Consider the following 23931-nt stretch of genomic DNA (forward strand, 5'->3'; position numbering starts at 1 on the left):
TTGGGTACTGAATTGGTTGGTGACAACTCTACCAAATCCCATCATAAAGCGTCTGGGAAATGATCACTTGCATTTGAATGGGGGTTTCAAAGGGTAAAGGCTTCCTTTGTTAATGAACATAGAATTCTGCATTTCTACTACAGAAAACCTAGTTACAAATTCTGTGTCCCTAAAGAACTGTGAGTTCGTGAACAAGCCATTTAAACTATTGGAACTTTGGTTCTTCATCTGTAAAACATGGGCATGATAGTAGCCCCTATATCCTAGAATTATTGTGCATCAAATGAGATAATATATGTCAAATGTTTTGCAAACCTTAAAGAGCTAGATAAACATCAGCTATAATAATCCATTTTATTATTATTTGTAACTTAGCAATGTGGTGTCCTTTGATAGCACTAGGGATTCATCTTCTGTTGAACACATTTGCTTTGAATTATTTTCCCCAAAGTGAGTAAATTATGCTAACGTCATTCCTTCATTTTGCTTTCATACCTGTTAACTCATTTAATTCATATAGTAATCCTGTGAGGTAGGCAAGTTGGGTTTTAAAAAGAATGCCTGTAAAATATCAGTATTTCCTTGGCACTCATTTATAGAGCAGGGACAACAAATTCCTACGTCTTTTCAGCTTTGCGGTACCCACACTGGAAGAGAATGGTGATACTTTCTCTCCACTTTGTCAGAAGCAGGGCAAAGTAATTTGTCTATCCTACCACATAGATAGGGAACAAAGTTATAGCTGAAATGAAATCCTGTATGCATCCACAAAATGGATCTAGTGAAGATGGTTGTAAGCCATTAAGTCCTGGGGATCTCTTGGCAATGTTACTGGAGTGGTTTATAACTTCTTTATCCAGCTCATTTTACAAGTGAGGAAACTGAGGCACACAGGGTTAATTGTCTTGTCTAGGGAAACATAGCTAGTAAGTGTCTGAGGCCAGATTTAAACTCAGCAAGGTATGTCTTCCTGACTTCAGGCCCAGTGCTCTATCTACTGGGCCATCTAAGAATTACCATGCCCCTGCTCCTCCCCAGGTACCCTATCATGTAAGATTTGACATTCTATGAAATGTGGACAAAAGATTGCTTTTTTTAAATTGTTGGAGTTTTTTAACCTATTTTTTTTTTAAAAGCACTCATATGAATATGCCCCATTTAGGCCAAGCTAGAGGACAAGTCCTCTGGAAGGCGATGAGCATCATTTGAAAACAGAGACTGGAACAGGGAAAAATAGTAAGCAAAAGTAGAGCTAGGTAGCAAAAACTAGGGTCTGGGAGTGGAGGGAGGGTCAGGGTCAATGTAATAACCAGGAGGGTGCAGTGACTTGTACAGCCTGCTGATATTTGTGGAAGGGAAGAGCTGAGAGTCAAGTCACATAGCAAGCAGAGCAGCAATAGAGGAGAACACTAATGCGTGGGAACAATAAACACTCCCTAAGTGAGAATGACTATACAGAAATGTGATTCTGAAGGGACGATTGTTCCCTTACAGATTTTGTTACTTTCTTGGGCTCAAATGAAAATTCTATTTCTATTAACTCCTATAAAAGAAAAAGAAAACTTCATGTGTTGATCCTTGTCTGAAAGTCAGTCAACAAATAGTTATTAAACATTTTCTCTATGTCACACATTGTATTAATGGACTTGGAATCAGGAAGACCTGAGTTCAAATCCAGCCTCAGATACTTACTCACTGTGTCACCCTGGCAAGTCACTTTACTTCCGTTTACCTCGGTTTCCTCACCTATAAAAAAGGAGATAATAGTGACTACTTTTTAGCTCTGTTGTGAAGATCAAGTGAGATATTTGTAAAAAGTTTTAGCTTTGCATCTGACACAGAGTAGAAACTATGTAAATACTAATTCTCTTCTCCTTACTTGCCCTATTATTAGAGACTAGCAGGGTAGGATTGAGTCATACTCTTCAATCCAGTGACATTGGTGTCCCTCTGGTCCCATGAATGAGAAACTCCATGTGTTGGCTCCGGATGTTTTTCCTGGCTTTTTCTACCACCATGTCTGGAATGCTCTCTTTCCTCATTTCTGCCTCCTACTTTCCTTAACTTCCCTCAATTCCCAATTTAAATCTCATCTTAAACAGGAAGCCTTTTCTAGTGCCTCTTAATTCTAGCATCTTTCTTCTCTTATTTTTTTTCCATTTATCCTATATATAGCATGTTTCTACATATTTGCTTATTATCTTTCTCCAAAATCTTCTCCCATTAGACTGTGAGCTGGTTGAAGACAAAAACTGTATTTTGTAACTTTCTGTTTCCCAGGCACTTAGTACAGAGCCTGGCACATAATGAACACTCAATAAATGCTTAGTAACTAGTTGACATATGAATTACCATATTAATGAGAAATGCTAAATAAAAAATTAGAATTGATAATGATCTACATTTTACATGTAACGTTCTTCTGTGTGAGATTCTAGTTTTGTTTGGAATAAAAGTAAAATTTTTGCTTTAATGCTTTGTAATTCATGTTGGAAAGTTGCATTTGTTCATTCCTTAATTCAATAAACGTTTCAAAACATCTGTCATGTACATGACTAGGTACTGAGTGCCAGGTAAGCTGTAGTGATTAATAAAAGGGTAACTTTACCATTAAACAGAATTATAGGGTCTGCAACTCAAAGATCCTGTAGCCAAGCCTCTACCTTAAGTATGAATTATCCAACAACATTCCTGACAAGTGATGATACAGTGAACTTTAAAGTTAAGCTAAGGCGATATAATCGTACTGTTATCCTCAGGACTTGTTTGCTTGCTTTTATATGAAAGAGCAAAAATACAGTCTATTATACAAGTTTCAGTAATCATAAGATGTTGGATAAGGGATTCATAAATTTGTTTGTGTGTCATTGAGACTTTTGGCAATGGAGTAAATCCTCTGGAGCACTTCTTGGAATAATAATATCAGAAGCAAAAAAGAAAACATAGAATTGCAAAGGAGAAGAGTTATATTGAAGTATGTTTGTCAAAATTTTTTTAAAAAAAAGCTATGTTGAAGACCTGATTTTTTTTTTTTATGTCTTCACATGGGTATTTGGTATTAGGTAACCACAATGAGTTTACAGTGAAAATGTTAGGATTTTATTCCTGCAGAAGGTCCATGTTTTTATCTGTTTTCTTTCTCCTCAACCAATGCAAAAAACACTCTTCATAAGTAGAACAGTTCCCCTATCCCCCCCAACCAAATCATCACCTTGTAGCCAACCTTCTAATGACAGGTTTCTGCAATCACCTGGAGTGCATCTTAGACTACAGACACACAGGCTATAGACGTGCCTCTACTAAAGCCATTCCCTTTCAGGAAAAAATTGCCATTGCTTATAACTGTGCTCAGAAAACCGATGACCTACATGACATGATGGGGCAATAAAACAAAACTTGGACAGAGTGAACAGAAGAAATCTTTCATGTTTTACTGGAAAATGTACTTCTGATGAGCCTTGTGACTAACTGTTTTTCTTTTTTTTTAAATTTTAAAAGGCTTTTCACATAAGGAGAAGTCAACAAAATACCTTGTCCATTGGTATATATTTAAATTACGGTGCTATCAGGGATTATGAAAATTATAATTGTTCGTGCCTCTTTTTCCCTTTTCCCCATAGTGGGAACTTCCAGTATGGAAACATCCTTCACTAAGAAATTTGCATTAAAAATGACTTCTCTAGGGTTCTTGTATATTCAGAATTGTCAGGTACATTAAAAGTCTCTAACTTCCTATCCATCCAAGAATTGTATTGTTTATATTTTAATATTTCTCACTTTTATTTTTATCCTTTTTATTTTCCTGTGATTTCATCTGCATTGGCAGCTTTTTCATGGACACTCTCTTAACCAGTAATAGAATATTTAGTAATGTAATGTTTTAGAAAATTGCTTTAGGGGACCAAGAAGCTAAGGTAACTTGGCCAGAGTTCTATTTTCTTATATTTTATATGCTCTACTATCCCAAAATATATGACTATCAACAGCATGACTACAGTATGGTTGACCCCAAAGCCAGGAAGTCCTGGGCTCAGGTCCTACCTCTGACAGGTTGTGTGTGACCCTTAACCATTCATTGCTTTTGGTAGCCATTTAAGACTATACAGTGATGGCTGATCTGCATTAGTGAAATGAATTTTTTTTCACCAAGGAATTCCATATACCCAAATCACAGGTCCAGGTCCTATCCCTATGATATAGATATTTCAGTTTAAGAAACATTCATCTAAAAGAAATCACTAGAGAATTTTATTTCTCATTTGACATCATTCCATTCGCTTTTAGGTTAGATAATTGAGTTGACAATCTTATGCAACTTTTTATGATTAATTATCGCCTCCAAGGATATGCTATGTTTTGAGAAGTGTTAAAGAAAATTCCTTTAGCCTTAATCTGGTTAAGAAAGGAGGAAACTGCTTCTCACTTATCCAAGTGAATTTATCAGAATTGTTTGCTTGCTTTTTTGGCCCAACTTCAGTTTCAGACTTCAAATGTGATTATCTCCTTAGTTTGGAGGAAAGTTTTAAAAGGACCTGGTTAAGAAATAAAGAACATCAAAAAGAGAGGAATCATTGCACATACAGTCAAACTAAGTCACTGGGCAAGCATTTTGGACTTAAATGTAAATAGCAATTGTGAGGGACATGGCCCTGTCTGGAATAGTGTTAGCTTGGAGGAATTTTTTTTTCTATTAAATAAAAAGAAATAGGAGTGGATATGCCCTGGTCTGAATAAATAAAAAAAAATACTTTCTACTGTCTCCATCATGCTTTTCCAGAGCTTGTCTCCCAAAATTTAAGTTATAGAGTTATCTGCATATCAGCCTTCTTAAACTGATATTTAGGGCCCTTCAAAATTTATTAGGATGCTAGAGTTGGAGAATTACCTAGTTTAACCCAATTTAACCCCAATTTCAGTAAATTCATGAATCTCACCTATGACAGCCCTGAAAAATGGTCATGCCAATTCTGTTTAGAGACTTCAGATGACAGGAAATGCAGTAGTATAGCAAAATTAAAAAAAAAGAATAATAAATACATAAAAGAGGAATATCAGGACCTTAACTCATGGTGGGGATTTAGAGGGTCAGACAGCACCATCCAGAGGCTTACTTCCTTATTCCTCCTCCTCCTCCTTTATCTTTCCCTCTTCCTCTTCCTCCACTGCCCAAATCTACTGCTATAAGTCAGGAGATTTCTTTGGCTGAGGAATTTAGAGGCTGAGGACAGTATCATCTCAAGTTTCTTTCCATGTACTCCAATAACATAGAAATTCTGCTTCATGCTGGAGTATACTTCCTTCAGTGACCCATTCCAGGTGATATCTACTTACTTCAGCTACAAAAATTAATATTTAGGGTTCTACTCATTAGCCCCTAAGATTGCCCATAGTATTTTTGTATAGCTCCAATCCTAAGTAGTTCGTGCCCCTTATATTTAGAGTTGAGGAAATAGGGAGAAGATTGCAGCTAGATATAAGGAAAAAATTCATGGATTGGAGGTTAAATGTTGAAATCCTACTTCTGATGTCCATTATCTGTGTGACTTTAGGCAAATCATTCACCCTCCTAGTGTCTTATCTGTAAAACTAGTGGACTGGATAAGATGACCTCTGAAGTTCTTTTCAACTCTAGCTCTATGATCCTAAATAGTAGAACTATAGGGAACAGAGTATTTTACACATAGTTGGTGCCTAATTCATGTTTATTTAATTGAAAGCTGAGTTCTTATCCCAGCTCTGCCACCATTTGCTATTGCTATCAATAAGTAGAATCCAGCTTCAAGAGAGTGAAGAGATTAATTCCGAGATCTTACCTATCCCAGCCATCCCCACCTCCAACCAGCAGCTACTTCTTTAATCTGTAAATAGTACCCAGAGTAGGGGAAAACCATTGTCAGAAACAGGGAAATCTGGAGGCACTACTGTTTGAATGGAAAGATCATGAGATTAGTTTGGGACAAACTGATTTTTTAGTGAGCAATACACTACAGAGATACTCTGTAAGCAGTGGAGATATGAATGGAAAATCTAGAATTAAGATCAGGGCCACAGATGGTCATAACATCATAGGATCATCATGAAAATAAAAATTGTAAAAAATGGGTAACTTCTTCAAAATTAACTCTGAAGTAGTTGCAAATATGCTATTGGGAAAAGGTCATGGTATGGCCAAAGAGGGGGGGGTTGAGAAGAGAATAAGTATTTATGTAGAATATACTGTATGCCAGACACTGTGCTAAGTGCTTTGCAAATGTTATTTCATTTGATACCTCACAGTAACCCTGGGAGGTAGCTGCTAATATTATCCTAATTTTACGATTGAGGCAGTAGAAGTTAAATGATTTGGCCAGTGTCATATAGTTTGTTGACTGTTGTCCTTCATTCTGAAAGAGGACCATACTGACATAATGTTGAAGTCAAGGAAGACAATGTCTGACTATGGCTGATCAGACCAATATGAGCTAGGAAGACTTTGTCACAGGTTGGTCACAAATATGAATATTTGTGTCCATATGAATATTTGGGATACAGATGTTTCTGAATTTGTGCATCTCATATTTCTTCTGAGCTAATGCAGTACTTCTTTGCTCAGAGTATAGTACCTTCTTCAATGTGAGCATGTTATATTGGGTGGGCCTTTTCCAGCATCTCTCATGTCATGTCATCAATTCCAGAGTTTTTCAGAGAGACCTTGAGAGTGTTTTCATATGACTTCTTCTGACTACATATGAGTGCCTTCCTTGTGTGAATTCTCTGTAGAAAAGTCTTATCTGCAAAAGCATATTTGGCATTCAACAATGTGGCCATCCAATCTGAGTTGTGTTTTCTGCAATAACTTGAATGCTTGGAAGTTTGGATTGGGAAAGGACCTCAGTCACATAGCAGCTAGTAAGGGTCTGACACTGCATTTGAACTCAGGTCTTCCTGACTTTTGGCCCAGCATTCTGTCCACTGTGCCCTCTACCTGTCTCTGAAGGAAAAAAAATTGAAACTAGGGTCAGAAAGGCTAGATCCAAACCCTAGTTCTGCCACTTATTTCTTTAATAACTTTGGCCAAGCTTCTTAATGAATGTATAAAAGAAATTATTAAGTGCCTTCTATGTGCCATCAACCATGCTAAGCTCTGGGTTTACAAAAACAAGAAGCAATATAGTTATTGCCCTCGAAGATGTTATTGTATTCAACATATAAATGAGTCCTAGGTTTGAAAAAAGGAATGAAGATACACAAATAGTGGCATGGTTTGGTAATGACAGGAAAAGCAGCTTGCCAATCTTCTAGGCAATAAGACTAAAGCTCCCAGGGAAGATATAGGGTATGCAGTGGGTAGAATGAGGAAGGCTAGAACACAGTCAGCATTGTTTAGAGATGGCTAGGAAGTGGTATGGAGCCATAAGCTCTCTGGGTCACAGCTACTTCCCATTGGAAAAGATGAAGTTTGGAGTAGATACATGAATATCCCTTCCATTTCTCAATCTTTGATAAGCACTATGACAGGGTAGTGATAAGAACACAAAAATAATACAACTACATATGTGTATATATGTGTATATGATATAGTAATTTATAGCTATATGATGTTTTAGGTATCTTCATATATATTATTGAAAGTTAGGTTGTATCAGTAACCCCTTGTTCCACCTTAAATGTCAATCAGTGCTGGGGGAAGCTCCGCTGGGAAAGGCAACGCTGAGTCTATAGCTTTTTGCGTTACCTGCATTACCTCTTTTGCATTATGTCTTTGTCACTCACCCCTACCTGTGATGTTGCTACCCCTCTCTGTAAATTGTTGCATACTTTGCTACCTCGGGAAGGAACTGAGATGCAAGGGCCTGAACTCTTTTGCTGATATGGACATATCTGAACTGTATCTCATTTTGAAAGTGTCTAATATAGGCTGATCCCCCCTTGAAGATATCACTGATCTCTAATGATCATTCCATCAATGTGCTACTACCTTAATACATTTATAATAAACCCCTTTAAATACTCTTTGACTTTTGTTTTGCCTCATTAATCAGGGTAAAAGCCCAAGTGAAAATTTTTACACACACACACACACACACACACACACACACACACACACACACACGCATGCATGCACACACACAGAGAAAGAGAGAGAGAGAAGAGGAGAAGCTAATATTTAGGATGATGGGATGATCTGGAAGTACTAAAAAATTAAATAAAACAGAATATTTGGAGATTCAGTTAAAAGAATCAGGAAAGTCCACATGGTGGAAGTGAAATTTGAACTTTCTTTGCCCCACCAATAGTACAATTACATGTAGCTTTCAACATTCATTTTTATAATATTGTGGGTTCCAAAGTTTCTCCTTCCCTATCTTGCCTTCCTTGCCTCCCACCTCCCCAAGACAGTAATCAATCCAATATATAGGTCATATATATATATATGATCATGCTAACCATATTTCCATGATAGTCACGTTGTAAAAGAAGAATCAGAACAAAAGGAAAAAACCACAAAAAAACGAAACAAAACAAAACAAAAAAGACAGTGAAAATAGTATACTTTGATCTGCATCCAGATGCCATAGTTCTTTCTCTGGATGTGGATAGCATTTTCCATTATGAGAATTTTATTTTCTTTTATTGCTGAGAAGAGCTAAGTCTATGATAGTTGATGATTACACAAGGTTGATATTACTGTATACAACATTTTCCTGGTTCTTCTCACCTCACTTAATATCAGTTAATGTAAATCTTTCTAGGTTTTGTTTTGTTTTTTTCCTGAAATCCAGCTGCTCACCATTTCTTATAGCACAATAGAATTCCATTAGATCTATATGTCACAACTTGTTCAGCCATTCCCCAATTGATAGGCATTCCAATTTTTGCCACCATAAAAGAGCTGCTACATATGGGTCTTTATACCTTTTTTATGAAGATACATACATCTTTGGGATACAGCCCTAGAAATGGCATTGCTAGGTCACAAGGTATGCAGAGTTTTGTAGCCCTTTGGACATAGTTCCAATGTTGGATCGGTTCATAACTCCAACTAACATTGCATTAATGTTCCAATTTTTCCACATTTACTCCGACATTTGTCATTTGCCTGTTTTGTCATATTAGCCAATGTGATGGGTGTGGTGTGCTACCACAGAGCTGTTTTAATTTGCCTTTCCCTAATCAATAGTGATTTAAAGTATTTTTTTCATTTGACTGTAGTTAGGCTTAAATTCTTCATCTGAAAGCTACCTGTTCATATCTTTTGAAAATTTATCAATTGGGGAATGACTGATATTCTTATAAATTTGACTCAGTTATCTATGTATTTTAAAAATGAGTCCTTTATAAGAAGCACTGGCAGTAAAATTGTTTCCCAGCTTTCTGCTTTCCTTCTAATCTTGGCTATACTGTTCAAAACCTTTTTTAGTTTCATATAATCAAAATTAAACATTTTGTATTTAATAATATTCTCTACTATTGTTTGGTCATAATTTTTTGTAAATATTCATCCATTTCACTTAGATTGTCAGATTTATTGGCACACAGTTGGGAAAAATCACTTTAAATTATTGTTTTAATTTCTCTTCATTGGTGCTGAATTCACTCTTTTCATTTTTTGATAATAGTGCTTTATTTTTCTCCTTTTAAAAAAGTATCAAATTAGGGAGGGGAACAGAGCCAAGACAGAGGGGTAGAAAGATGCACCGACTCCACTCTTCTGAAAAAATAGCCCCAAAAATACCTGTAAAAAATGACTCTAAACAAAGTATAGAGCAGGAGAAGCCACAAAACAACAGAGTGAAAGAGATTTCCAGTCCAAGGTAGCCTGAAAGACTGACAAGAAAAGTCTATTGCATGGGGCACAGAGAAGAACACAGCCTTCAGAGACCAGTCCAACCTTGCCCCATGGCACCAGCAAGAACAGGACCAGAGCAGACCTCAGGAGCAGAATCTCCAGCAACAGCTGTGGTTCCCAGATCTCTTAACCCACAAATGCCAAAGAAAGCTTCAAAAGTAAGAGAGAAAGCTTTTTCACTTGGATGAGAAGGGAGCAGGGTTCTCCCCTAGCTCTGACCCCAGGCGGCAGTGGAAACAGCAGTAGCATCTATTTTTGGAGCCTTCGGCCTAAAGACCCTGGAGTAATTTAGCTACTGATCTGGGTCTCAGACCCGAGTGGAGGCCCTGCAGTGAGGAAGAGAGCTGGTGTGGTGAAGCTGGTGGAGGCTCTGGAAAGGGAATTCTACTTGCAGATCCTGAGAAGAAAAGCTTTGGTAGCTCCTAAACCAGAGAGCAGACTTGATTGTGCTACTTTGTAAGAACTGAGAGGTTACAGGTCCCCAAAGGATATGCTCCTCTAAACTAAGGACTCAAAAGTCAAGTAACTGACTGGGAAAATAAATAATACTATAAAAGGATACTTTCTTGAAGAACAGGTATTTTCTTCCATCCTTTCAGGTGAGGAATAATCAGAGGAAGAAATAAAAGTTAAGACCTCTGCATCCAAAACCTCCAAAATAAATATTCTATGGTCTCAGGCCATGGAAGAGCTCAAAGAGGATTTTAAAAATCAAGTAAGAGAGGTGGAGGAAAAATTCGGAAGAGAAATGAGAGAGATGCAAGAAAATCATGAAAAGTGAGTCAACAGCTTGCTAAAAGAGACCCAAAATTGCTGAAGAAAATAACACTTTTAAAAGTAGACTAACACAAATGACAAAAGAGGCCCAAAAAGCCAATGAGAGAAGAATGCTTTAAAAATCAAAATTAGTCAAATGAAAAAGGAGGTTCAAAAGCTCACTGAAGAAAATAGATCTTTAAAAATTAGAATGGAGCTGATGGAAGCTAACGACTTTATGAGAAACCAAGAAATTACAAATCAAAACCAAAGGAATGAAAAAATAGAAGACAATGTAAAATATCTCTTTGGAAAAACAACTGACCTGGAAAATGGATCCAGGAAAAACAATTTAAAAAGTATTGGACTACCTGAAAGCCATGATCAAAAAAAGATCTTCAACATTCTTTATAAAAAGACCAGAGCTGAATAAAAAATTTGACTTTCAAACACAAGAATCAAGAGAAGCATCAAAACATAAATAGGAAAGAGAAATCCTAAGGGACTTACGAAAGTTGAACTATTTACATTCCTACATGAAAGAATAATATTTGTAACTCTTGAAACTTTTCTCAGTATTTGGGTAGTTGGAGGGATTATACATACATACACACACACACACACACATACACACTACATATAAACAGAGGGCACAGGGTGAGTTGAATAGGAAAGGAAGATATCTAAATAAATAAAATTAAGGTGTGAGAGACAAATATATTGGGAGGAGAAAGGGAGAAATAGAATGGGGCAAATTATCTCTCATAAAAGAGGCAAGATAAAGCTTTTTCAATGGAGGGGATAAAGGGAGAGGTAAGAGGGAAAGAGTGAAACTTATCATCACATTCGACTTAAGGAAGGAATAACATGCACACTCAGTTTGGTATGAAAATCTATCTTTTACTACAGGAAAGTAGGGGAGAAGGGGATAAGTGGGGTGAGGGAAGGATAGAAGGGAGGGCAAATGGGAGGAGGGAATAATAAGAAGTAATCACTTTAGGGGAGGGACAAGATATAAAGAGAGAATAGAATAAATAGAGGGCAGGATAGGATGGAAGGAAATATAATTCGTCTTTCACAACAAGACAATTATAGAATTCTTTAGCAAAGCTACACATATATAGCCTACATTGAATTACTTGCCTTCTCAGTGGGGATGGGTGAGGAAGGAAGAAGAGAGAGAAGTTGGAACTCAAAGTTTAAGGCATGAATGCTGAAAATTGTTTTTGTATGTGACTGGGAAATAAGAAATACAGGTAATGGGGTATAGAAATCAATCTTGCCCTACAAGAAAAGAGAGAAGATGGGGATAAGGGAAGGAAGGGGTGTGATAGAAGGGAGAGCAGACTAGGAGAAGGGGTAATCAGAATTCACAGTGTTTCAGGGTGGGAGGAGAGAGATGGGGAGAAAATTTGGAACTCAAAATCTAGTGGAAATGAATGTTGAAAACTAAAAATATATAAACTTTAAAAAATAAAATAATCAAATTAACCAAAGGTTTATCAATTTTATTTTCCCCATAAAACCAGCTGTTTCATTTATCAGTTCAATAGTTTTCTTAATTTCAATCTTATTAATCTCTACTTTGATTTTCAATATTTCTAATTTGGTGTCTAATTTGGGGTTTTTGATTGTTATTCCCTAGCTTTTTTAGTTACATGCTCAATTCATTGATCTGTTCTGTCTCTGTTTTACTCATAGAAACATTTAGAGATACAAAGTATACCCTAAGAAATATTTTGATTGCATCATATAAATTTTGTTATGTTGTCATTATTGTCATTCATTCTCTTTGTTGAAATTATTGATTTGTTCTTTGGCCTACTCATTCATTAGGATGAGGTTATTTGATTTTCAATTAACTTTTTAGTCTACTTTTCCATGAGCCTTTCTTACGTGTAATTTTTATTGCATTATGAATTGTAAAGGATACTTTTAATATTTCTGCCTTTCTGCATTGAATTGTGAGGTTTCATGCCCCAATATACATGGTCAAATTTTGGGTAGGTGTCATGTATCACTGAGAAAAATGTATACTCCTTTATATTTTCATTCAATTTTCTCTATCATATCTAACTTTTCTTCAGTACTCTTCACTTCTTTATCTTCTTTCTTGTTTATTTTGAGGTTAGATTTATTGATTTCTATGAGGGGGAGGTTGAGGTCCCCACTAGTGTAGTTTTGCTCTCTATTTCTTCCTGTAACTCATGTAACTTCTCAAAGAATTTGGATGCTATACTACTTGGTACATATATGTTTAGTATTGATATTACTTCTTTGTCCATGGTACCTCATAACAAGATGTAGTTTCTTTCCTTACCTCTTTTAATTAGATCTATTTTTGCTTTTTGCTTTGTATGAGTTCAGAAGTGGTATCCCTACTTTTTAAAATTCAGCTGAAGCATGATATATCTTGCTTCAGGCTTTTGCTTTTTCTCTATGTGCGTCTCTCTGCTTTAAATGTGCTTCTTGTAAACAACATATTGTGGGATTCTGGTTTTTAATCTATTTTGCTATCTGCTTCCATTTTATGAGAGAGTTCATGCCATTCACATTCACAGTTATGATTACTAATTGTGTAATTCCCTTCATCCATCCCCCTTCATTTATACTTTTCTCTCTCCTTTTACTCTATCCCCCCTCACGAAGGTTTTGCTTCTGACTGTCTCCCTTAACCTGACCTCCATTTTATCAATCCCCTCCCCTTTTATATTTCCTTTCTGCTTCTACTTCTGTTCTCCCTTCCACTATTCCCCATTTCCTTTCCCCTTTTCCATTATCCTTCTCTATAGGGTAAAATAAATTTCTATACCCAACATAGTATGTATGTTGTTCCTCCCTTGAGTAAAATCCAAAGAGAGTAAGGTTCAAACTATACTTACCCCTTCCTTTCTTTCCCTCTGCTATAATAGGTATTTTGTGCCCCTTCATTTGATGTCATTTATCCTATTCTGACTCTCCCTTTCCTCTTCTCCCAATACAATCCTATGTTTTCACCCCTTGATCTTTTTGTATCATGATAGCAAAGTCAGTTTAGGCCCACACTCTCTTTCTATATACGCTCAGTCTAACTTCCCTAATAGAGATACACTTCTCAAGAGTTAAAAGTATCATCTTCTCATGTAGGGATGTAAACAGTTTGACCTTATTGATTATTATGTCTTTTTTTTTCTTTTCTATTTATTTTTTTATGATTCTCTTGAGTCTTGTATTTGAAGATCAATTTTTTTGTTCAGTTCTTATCTTTACATCAAGAAAGTTTGAAAGTCTCATATTTTGTTGAATGTCCACTTTTTCCCTGAAAGGTTATGCTCAGTTTTGCTGACTAGTTGCTTCTTGATTGCAATCCAAGCTCTTTTGCCTTCTGCAATATGATATCCCAAGTGCTCTGATGTAGAAATTTCTAAGTCTTATGTAATTGTGACTGTGGTTCCTTGATATTTGAATTGCTTCTTTCTGGTTGCTTATACTATTTTTTTCTTGTCCTGATAATTCTGGAATTTAGTTACAATATTCCTTGGAGTTTTTATTTGAGGATCTCTTTCAGAAAGTGATAGGTGGATTCTTTCAATCCTTGTTTTACTCTCTGGTTTTAGGATATTAGGGCAATTTTCCTTGATAATTTCTTGAAAGATGGTGTGTTGGCTCTTTTTTGATCATGGCTTTCAGGTAGTCCAATGATTCTTAAATTATCTCTCTAGGATCAGTTTTTTAGATCATTTTTTCCAGTGAGGTATTTCATATTTTCTTCTATTTTTTTTTATTCTTTTGATTTGGGTTTGACTGATTCTTGATGTCTCATAGAGTCATTAGCTTCTACTTGCCCAATTCTAATTTTTTAAGGAATTATTTTCTTCATTTTTTTTGTACCTCTTTTTTCCAGTTGGTCAATTCTACTTTTAAGGAGTTGTTTTCATCAATGGATTTTTTTTTATTTTACCAATTAAATTTTTCAAGGAATTGTTTTCTCCAGTCAATTTTTGCGTTTCCTTTTCCAGGCTATTGATTCTTTCCTGTATAATTCTCATTTTCTCCCAATTTTTCTTGTACCTCTATTACTTGACTTTTAAAATTTTTTGAGCTCTTTTAATAAGGCTTCTGGGGCTTCAGACCAATTCAAATTCTTTTTTAAGGTTTTATATGTAGGCTTCTTGACATTATTGTCCTCTTCTGAGTTTGTGTTTTGATCTTCCTCATCACCATAGTAGCTTTTTATAGTCAGGACTCATTTCTGTTTTTTTTACTCACTTTTTTTTAGTCTATTTCATTACTTTTAAAGTTGAGGTCTGCTCCCAGGTCACAGAGTGCACTGTACTAAACTTTTTGTACTGAGAGTCATTGACTTTCTGTATTGAGGCCTCCAGGACTGGCAATTTGCTTTCTTTGCTGGGGCTAGAGGCCTCAGAGTCAACCTGCTGTGCCACTGGCCTGCTGATCCTAGACCAAAGGGCCTTAGCTGCTTAGCTGTGGCTAAGAAATCCCTCAGTCTTGCCTGAACACCATGAGTGCTGGTCTGCACTCCCCTTTTACCCAAGTGACAGTTCCTTTCTGAAGTCCTTCTAAGTTATTCTAAGCTAGAAAATTTTTCTATTCCATCTTTTTTTAAGTTCTCTCATTCCAGAATTTTTTAGTCTTGATTTACCATTGTTTTGTAGGAACACTAGGGAGACCTCAGTCAACTTCCTGGCTTCTCTCTGCTATCTTGGCTCTACCCTCTTAAGCTGAGTTTTGAAGGGAGCTAGGGATTCTCAGATGCGATATTGAGAAGTTCCTGCATTCCAGGCTTGGGTGACACTGTGCAAAGGTGAGGAGAAAAGAGGTCAAATAAAAGAAGTAGACACTGTTACTTCTGCTGCTGTACTTGAAGTTCATAGGGAGGAAATTATGGCTACTGTCCTTCCTAACCTCAATCCTCCTCCCTGGGTAAGTGATTCGCCATATTTCAGGCTTACCAGAAATAAAAAAAGCATAGAACCCTTAAGTAGGGCTGCATTTGACATCAACACATGACATCAGGGACTGGTCTCCAGTATATTCCTTGGTCCCATGGAGTCCCTCATCTTGGCTCATCTGTGTGATCTCCCTTGGAAATCATTGAATTTTAGATATCTGAAGATGTTAGTCATTAAAATCCTATGTTCAGCCTCATCTGTGTTAAAAAAAAAAAAAGCACTTTGCAACTAGATGTCAATATTGTTACACAATGTTTTATTCAAAGGCTCAAAAATATTTATTAAATAACTGCTATGTGCAGTGGTAGGCAAGGGAGATAATGTGATATATACATAGAATAGTGCAGGCACAAATTTTTAGAGCTTAATAAGAACTCAGAGATCAACATTTTAAAAATGGGGGAACTAAGACCTTAAAAGATTAAGTGAGTTGCATAAGGACAAAGAGTGTGACTGAGTTACCACAAGAGCCTGATATAAAACAACAGCAAAGTATACCTGAAGTTTTCCTCTACCTATTGTCCTTCATTGTCCTGATTAAGTCCCAAGAATAACCTAACAATCAATTAGTGATTTTTAAACAAGTGACATTTTAAACCATTCTCAGTATTAATATCTTCTGTAAAGAATTCCTGAGGGCGGAGCCAAGATGGCGAAGTAGAAAGACGCACATACACATAGCTCCGAACACACAAACCACAGAACGGCTAGAGGGGACCAAGCCAGGGCGAATTCTGCACCCAGAGACCACGGAGTATTGGAGCGAGGGAGATTCCTGCTCCAGAGAGACCTGCGGACCTCTCGCGGGGGGTCCTTCGCTCCGTGGACTGGGCGCTGGGACGGGGAGCGGAGTGCGGCCCTGCTGTGGCCGCGACACTGAGGGGAGGAGATCAGAGAGGGCAACGGGGACAGGATCTCCAGTGGCCACGCGGGCCCCCCCACCCACAGAGGGACCTGCAAACCTCTCGCAAAAGGTCCGTCGCGCTGCAGACGCGGAGCCCAGCCCGGACCTGCGGCGGCAGCAGTGGCCACGGCTCCAAGAGGCACAGATCTGAGAGGGCTCCGGAGGCGGGATCTTCAGCGGCGGCACAGGCCCCCCCACCAACAGGTGACTGACGGGGGTGGGTGAGAGAGTCTCTTTGGTGGGTTGAGAGGGGAGTGGGGTACCCCCAAGGCTCGGGCCCCCCCGGGAGGTGGGGGCTGAGAGGCGGCTGCAGACGGGGGCTCCCCAAATGGGCAGGAGCCTGGATCCATTGTGGAAGGTCTGTGCACAAACCCCCAGAGGGAACTATGCCTGAGAGGCAGCCCTGCCCCTGACCACCTGAACTTAATTCTCACAATGAATAGCAGCCCTGCCCCCGCCAAAAATCCTAAGGCAGGAAGCAGCATTTGAATCTCAGTCCCCAAACGCTGGCTGGGAGGACCAGGAGGCGAGGTGGGTGTGAGGAGAACATTCAGAGGTCAGGCCACTGGTTGGAGAAAATGCCAAGAAAAGGGAAAAGAAATAAAACTATTGAAGGGTACTTTACCGGAGAAAAGACACTTCCTCCCTTCCTTTCTGATGGGGAGGAACAATGCTTGCCATCAGGCAAAGACACAGAAATCGAGGATTCTGTGTCCCAGCCCACCCAATGGGCTCGGGCCATGGAAGAGCTCAAGAGGAATTTTGAAAATCAAGTTAGAGAGGTGGAGGAAAGACTGGGAAGGGAAATGAGAGGGATGAGGGAGAAGCATGAAAAGCAGATCAGCTCCCTGCTAAAGGAGAACCAAAAAAATCTTGAAGAAATTGGCACCTTGAGAACTAGCCTAACTCAGCTGGCAAGGGAGGTGCAAGGGGCCAATGAGGAGAAGAATGCTTTCAAAAGCAGAATTAACCAAATGGAAAAGGAGATTCAAAAGCTCACTGAAGAAAATAGATCTTTCAAAACTGGAATGGTACGGATGGATGCTAAGGACTTTTCGAGAAAGACAGATATCTCAGAACATACTGTGCAGATTCGAAAAATGGAAGATAATGTGAAATATCTTATTGGAAAAACAACTGATCTGGAAAATAGAATCAGGAGAGACAATGTAAAAATTCTGGGACTACCTGAAAACCATGATCAAAAGAAAAGCCTAGACATCATCTTCCATGAAATTATCAAGGAAAACTGCCCTGAGATTCTAGAACCAGAAGGCAAAATAAATATTCAAGGAATCCACAGAACACCGCATGAAAGAGATCCAAAAAGAGAAACTCCTAGGAGCATTGTGGCCAAATTCCAGAATTCCCAGGTGAAAGAGAAAATATTGCAAGCAGCTAGAAAGAAACAATTCAAGTATTGTGGAAATACAATCAGGGTAGCACAAGATCTGGCACCCTCTACATTGAGGGATAGAAGGGAATGGAATAGGATATTCCAGAAGTCAAAGGAACTAGGACTGAAGCCAAGAATCACCTACCCAGCAAAACTGACTATAATACTTCAGGAGAAAAAATGGTCTTTCAATGAAATAGAAGACTTTCAAATTTTCCTGATGAAAAGACCAGAGCTGGAAAGAAAATTTGACTTTCTAACACAAGAATGAAGAGAACCATGAAAAGGCGAACAGCAAAGAGAAATCATAAGGGACTTACTAAAGTTGAACTGTTTACATTCCTACATGGAAAGACAATATTTACAACTCTTGAAACATTTCGGTATCTGGGCACTGGGTGGGAGTACACACACACACACACATGCACACACGCACACATACATAGAGACAGAGTGCACAGAGTGAATTGAAGAGGATGGGATCATATATTAAAAAAAAATGAAATCAAGCAGTGAGAGAGAAATATTGGAAGGAGAAAGGGAGAAGTTATATGGGGCAAATTATCTCTCATAAAAGAGGCAAGCAAAAGACTTATTAGTGGTGGGATAAAGAGGGGAGGCAAGAGAAAAACATGAGGTCTATTCTCATCACATTCCACTAAAGGAAAGAATATAATGCACACTCATTTTGATAGGAAAACCTATCTCATAATACAGGAGAGTGGGGGACAGGGGCACAAGCAGGGTGGGGGGGAGGATGGAGGGGAGGGCATGGGGAGGAGAATGCAATACAAGATCAACACTCATGGGGAGGGAAAGGACCATAAGAAAATAGAAGTAAAGGGGGACAGGATAGGATGGAGGGAAATATAACTAGTCCTATACAACACAACTAGTAAGGAAATCATTTGCAAAACTAAACAGATATGGCCTATATTGAATTGCCTGTCTTCCAAGGGGAAGGGGTGGAGAGGGAGGGAGCTAAAGAAGTTGGAACTCAAAGTGTTAGGACCAAATGTAATGTTCTTACCACTGGGTAACAAGAAATACAAGTTAAGGGGTCAAGAAAGCTATGTGGTCCTACAGGACAAAAGAGAAGATGGAGACAAGGGCAGGGAGGGAGGATAGAGGAGAGAGCAGATAGGTCACAGGGGCAATTAGAAAGCTCGGGTTTGGGGGTGGAGGGGATAAAAGGGGAGAAAATTTTTAACCCAAAATTGTGTGAAAATAAATGTTAAAAATTAATAAAAAAAAAAGAATTCCTTAAAAACATTAATTTATTAAATATTAAGGTCATCTGTTGGACTGCAAGTTTTTTGATGGCAGTAACCATACCTTAAAATCTACTGTATATCCCAAAGCACTATGTTTAGTGCTAGGTATAGTAAATGTTTGATAAATGAATATATCAGAGCAGGGCATCCTTCAAATTAGGACACAATTTAGATTTCATTTTTATTTTTTCTGATGAAAACATATTAAATGCATGTGATTGCAAATAAATTAAAATATTAGGCTTTTCCTTTTGTAAAATGGCAAAAAGCAAGAAATTTTGTCCAGTAAATTCATTGCTATATTAAAGATTCCATGCATTTAATTGACCAGTCCATAATCTTGGTAGAGGTTTTGTTTTGTTTTGTTTTGTTTTGGTGGCTTAAAAGGGTTTCCCAGAGAAATCAGACAATTTTAACTCAAGGGAATGAATTTCACATATCAGCTGATAGTCCAAGGTAATAGTATTATAGCTTATGGAACTTCTGGTACCCCTCAAATCATAACACAGTGGCAGTAAAATAGTTCAACAATTCTAAGGTTAATTCATCAAATATTCAGAATACTACTCATAGACCCAAATCTCTCATCTATGCTATAGATATTTGTGAGTATCAAACAGATGGACCTTGTGATAGGTTTTATATTTGGAAACCAGATTGAGGTCTATAATCTGTGGAGGTGAAGGCAAAATTAATTTGGCTGAGCCATTAGGGTTGAGTAGAGAACAAAATTCACACTTGGTTTCTTTAACCCCAAGCTCTGAGCAACACAGACAAAGGAGGTGAATGGTTTGTTTTTGTTTTTTTAAGAGAATTATGCATTTGTCTCATTATATAGGCTAAGAAATAGGAGGACATCACAAGAGAGAATATCATCTTACAAAATTATATAACAGTGTTAAAAGTAGATAGGAGATATATATCCTCACCCTCAAAATCCAAAATGTAAATTCCTTAATAATTTACTGTTTTTCATTTTTTCCTTTGTATCCTCAGTGTCTAGCACAGTGCCTTTACTGAATAAAATACTGTATAGATTAGAAATCATATATTCCAGTCCTTCATCTTGAGTGAAATAAAGTATTATTATCTCCATTTCACAGATAAAGAGACTGAGTTCCAAAGAGAAGAGTCTAGAACATACATCACTGTCCTTTTTGTGAAGAACAACTGTCATTGTGCCAGACTGACTTAGTTCTTTTTAGTTATAATATTGTATTCTCTGCTATTAGGGATGGAGATTTTCAAAAATAACCTCATATGGATTATAGAAGAAATAAGTATGACCCCCTGACCCCCATCATGGGGTCTTCTTGGGCTAAGGAGCTTTAAGGAGTACCACAATACCAGACCTGAACATTCATAAGTAATGAAGTCATTATTACTAAACTTCCCCAAGAGAAGTTAGATCTACTTCTCAGCAACTACAGTGATGACTGCAGCAGGTATCACTCACTAACTCCTTCTGATGTTTAAGTGTTCCAAGAATTTAATTTCCTCTTATGTAGAATCTACATTTATTTCCAGTTTAAGCTTATTCCTGATACTTAGTCTATCCTCATTACATTTTATTACATTCTATATCACTTCATATACTTTAGACCATTATCATTATACCACTTCATATATTTTAAACCCTAACTTACCATTTATAACCTTCTGTTCTCATTACTTAGGGCACTTTGCCTTTCTTTAAGCTCTTCTATGTAGCTACCCTCCTACTCATTCCTTTGCTTTAAGTCAATTTCAGACCTGTATTTAATTTCCAGAGAATTTAGTATTTGGTTTCTGTTTCCTATATCCTTCTATTTTCTCTCATATTATTTGACCTCTTGTTCCCTTTTCTCTACACATGGACATATTAACTTTCTCTATTGCCTCCATGCATTTGGGCTTATTCTTCCTAGTAGAATCAGAGCCCTAAGCAAAATTATTTTGCACCTGGTGTAGAGAGAGGGCAAAGGTCAGGATGGAGAAGAGCCAAGAGTGTGGTGGTAAATGCTTAATAACTAATTCTGGAAGAAAAAATATACAGGACAGATTTTTAAGTTTAATCTGCATCAACAAAATTTTCTTCATCAGTCTCTTAAGTCTTGAAAACCAACAAACCAATAAATCTTGCCCTAATACATAGCATTACTGATTTCTAATTTCCATGGTATAAATGTTCAATGTTAAAAATTTAACAACAGACTTCCCTGAACCTGTAAGAACTGGCTCTAGGGCATCACAGAAAGAACTTATATTGAATTTGTTTGTTCAGGGAGAAGGTATGCCTTTCAGCAGAAATTCTAAGGAGTTGGTCATTGCTGGGAAGATGTATGCAATGTGCCCATGTGGAGGTAGAAGGGAAACAGGGCTATAAATGCTTGAGGGAAGATACATGCATTGGGATAAAGGTTGGGCTGGGAGGAATTCACCTAGTTTGTGACTGCCAAGTGAAGTAGGCACCCCCCAAAACTGCTTGCAAAGTCATCCATCCCTCTGTGGACAGTTGTGCCACACTATTTATGACTCTGACTATAACTGAAAAAAGCTAGATTCAATTATGACCCCTTTTCTCTGAAATCTCTTCTTAAAATATACCTTTCAGTGTCTTAAGTGTCCTGTTTGACTGTGCCTTGCCTAGTGACAAAGTTAGAATTTGAAACACAGGTCTTTTCATTCCAAAGCCAGTGCTCTTTCCTGGGGACTTTTATACTTATATCTGAGATTTAGACAAAAGCTATTCATAGATTGTATTCAGATATTTGTTGAAGTAGAGACTGTCCATCACTTAGAAAGGAACAGTCTATACATTTTATTTTGATAATATATAGATGTTCATTTCACTAGTGCAGACTGGAAAACTCAAATATGCCTGGTTAGATGACTTGGTATATGAGGAAATGGTATACTTGAATTTAGGAGAAAGACCTGGTTTCATATCCTTATTCAGTTAAATGCAGGATGTGCAAATTTGGGATATCCACCCCAAATATTCGTATGTACCATCTGCGTTCAACCTGTGGTAAAGCAATCCAAGCTCATATTGGTCTGATCAACCACATTCAGAAACACTGAAATTTCACATTACAATGGTGATATAATTTTGGTCTTCTTTGAAGATGAAGGACAACAACCATAAATCACAATGTTTTATATAAATATGAACTATTTTTATTAGCACCATTATGAGCAGATGCTGAAAACTGAAAATCTAGTGGTCAATCCTCTGAAAATAAGCATCTTTTTAGTTAGCTAGGCTGATCTTTCGGTGAAAGACATACAACTCATTGCTGGGGAAGTATTCAAAGCATTTCCAGCTTGGTAAGACCTGTAAAAGTTTAAGCTCTGATAGGATGAATTCTTTTCAACGATTCAAAACCACTGTCACATTCTCATCATGATGAAGTATTGAGGAAAACCTTAGTAGAGGTTATCTTAAGTCCTCCTCTGCCTCCTCTTTCTTGTTCTTGTTCTTCTATTTATTGTTCTTCTTTTTGTTATTGATATTCTTGTGGTTGTTGCTCTAATGGAGGAATATACAACTTTATCCAGAAATTGGGGGAGGGAGGGAGGGAGAGAGAGAGAGAGAGACAGAGAGAGAGACAGAGAGACAGAGACAGACAGAGATTTCTCTTTGTTTCTACATATATAAAATTTGGAACACAAAAAAATAGTGCAGAATGCTTCCTTTGAAATGCAAGTTATTGGTTCTGCTAGAGATTAAGACAAAAAAATTCTTGTTTCTATAATAATTTAAGTTTTGTAATGTATTTTTTCCTCATAATAACCCTATGAGATAGATAGTTCAAGTATTTTTATCATCATTTTACAAAAAAGGAAACGGAGGCTTTAAGCTTATAAATAATATGTCACATTGACAGAGAAGCTGTGGCTAATTTCACACTCAAGATTGTTAATTTCAAGTCCAGTACTTCCAACAATGGTGTCATGTCACCTTTTATAAAATGGCAAGGTTCAAGGCTTTGCATAAGAATTTCATATCTATTTCACCCCAGAAACAATTATGAGCCAGATAAAATATAAATAATTAGGAGATGATCTTCCAATTGGCTTCTGGATATTCCTGACTGTGGCATTTAAGAGATCTCACATGTTCTAATGAAATTCTGTCCTTGACTGAGTGACTCAATCCCTTTTTATCACTTTTCCTTATTCAGTTGTATTGTGTGCAAAGTGGAACTATAGTAGTTTTTGTGCCTTTTATATCTAATATGATGATAGGTAGTTGATTTAACTCTTGTCCCTCAGCTGATTTGACTTCCTTGTTGAATTGCCCAGTAAATTCTACTATTTTAGTTTTCATATTTTCTTTTACTTTAAAATAGTTGCAACATACAGTTTCACTTTCCTTCCAGTTTATAAAGGTTAAAAGCATTGGCAGGGCTTAATAATGTCCTCATATTCTTCAGAAACATGAAAAGTGAGTGTTAAATTGAAAAAGACAGAGAGAACAAGGGTAACATTCTTTCTCCGGGCATTACAATGCATTTCTTCGCAACCTGGAGTCTTCAGACTCCAACCTTCCTGTGACATGGCTGGTGATGAAGACTAGAGTGAAAGGTAGTAAATATAACATGTAGTCTCACTATTCTTGAGGATGATAAAATTCAAATGATCCTGAAGATCTGAGGCACTCTTAGTTATAACCAGGGCATCACAGGAATTCTCCAGATGAATATAAGGGCCCTACTACAGGATGAACTTACTCTGCTGTATGGAGAGCTAGCAAATCCTTTCTGAATCAGGTCACATTAACAATGAATATCTTCACTTTGATCTCTTTACCTAAAATGAGTGACAGTGGAATATGA

The sequence above is a fragment of the Notamacropus eugenii genome, chromosome 5 (genome assembly GCF_028372415.1).
Source record: "Notamacropus eugenii isolate mMacEug1 chromosome 5, mMacEug1.pri_v2, whole genome shotgun sequence".
Lineage (NCBI taxonomy): Eukaryota > Metazoa > Chordata > Mammalia > Diprotodontia > Macropodidae > Notamacropus > Notamacropus eugenii.